Here is a 1,567-nt window from a genome sequence, read left to right on the forward strand (position 1 = left end):
CGATTGCACTAAATTCTTGTGCTGCTGAGCATCTACAAAATGCATTATTCTTATTTCTTTACTTATCATTGACTGTCTGCTTCTTGAAAAAAAATACAATGTTTTCTCATGAAAAATAAAAGCATACTGTCTGGATCTAGGGGTGCACACCTATACCCTAGCACTTGGTGAATAGATGTAAGAGAAAGTGAACTCCAGGTTAACCTAGGCTACATAATGAGATGTCTCAAAACTACCAGTTGTGAGTTATGCTGTAACCCCAGCAAGCAGAAGGCAGAGACAGAATTCCTTGAACTTCTAGGTCACCCTGATCTATACTCTAAGTTCCAGACCAGCGAGGGCTAATACCAACCAAATGAGCATTTTTAAAATTTTTAATTATTTAATGTTCTGAGACTGAGTTTCTCTGTGTATAGCCCTCGCTGTCCTGGACCTTGCTCTGTAGATAAGGCTAGCCTGGAATTTAGGGATCTGCCTGCCTCTGCTGCCTGGCTAAATGAGCATCCTTAACAGGCAGGTAGGTGATACTAACATGGCACAGGACGAAGCATTGCTTCAACCTCCAGGTAGCCTTCCTGACAGCTTTACCCACAAGTTTTCACCAGCTTTACAGCAGGTGACTGAGTACCTGACTGCAGTAGCTCCCCCATTTGAAGAATACTCTGAGACATCTTGCTGGGGTGGTGTTGCTTGTGCTTGGATGAGCAGACATCTCATTCGGCTGCTTCTGCCCTGGTCCCCTGGCTGCCGAGAACACTTTACCTTTGGGCTTTTCCCCAGAAGCTCTCATCGGTGTGTCAAGGGCTACATAGCAAGGTGCCACCAATAAATGGGTAATGCACTGGGCTCTGAGGTCCCGGCCATCTGTATTTCTCCACTTATTAGCTTTGTGTGTAGAGCTTAAACCTGTACTTATGAGAAACAGCACAAAATACGTATACTCTGTGTCCCGGAAGCTTGAGTCCCACCTAACTTTTGTTTTTGAGGTGAATTTAGAGGGTAAGGAGTACAAACACGACACCAACAACCAGGAATTGACTTTAGGGCATGGAATGTATATGTAGGCGTTTTCACAACAGGGCTATATTCTTGGCTGACCTACTGTGATATATATCAAGCCGGGTGATGGTGGCGCACACCTTTAATCTCAGCACTTGGGAGGCAGAGACAGGCAGATCTCTGTGAGTTCAATGTCAGTCTGGTCTTCAGAGTGAGTTCCAAGAAAGGCTCCATAGCTAGAGAGAACCCCTGTCTTGAAAAACCAACGTTTGAATTAAAGGCATATAGTATCATGTCAGCTAAAAGCAATTTTTATTTCACTTTTTAGATAGTCTTTCGTATCCCAGACTGGCCTAGAACTCCTTCCATAGACAAAGATGACCCTGAAACTCCTTTCCTGTGGGTCCTGCAGATTAAAAACAGGTTATAAGATTTGGTGGCAGGCGACTTTATCTGCTCAGCAAACTCACCAATTTTTTTTTTTTTTTTTTGGTTTTTCGAGACAGGGTTTCTCCGTAGCTTTTTGGTTCCTGTCCTGGAACTAGCTCTTGTAGACCAGGCTGGCCTC

Source organism: Microtus ochrogaster, chromosome 2 (assembly GCF_000317375.1).
Source record: "Microtus ochrogaster isolate Prairie Vole_2 chromosome 2, MicOch1.0, whole genome shotgun sequence".
Lineage (NCBI taxonomy): Eukaryota > Metazoa > Chordata > Mammalia > Rodentia > Cricetidae > Microtus > Microtus ochrogaster.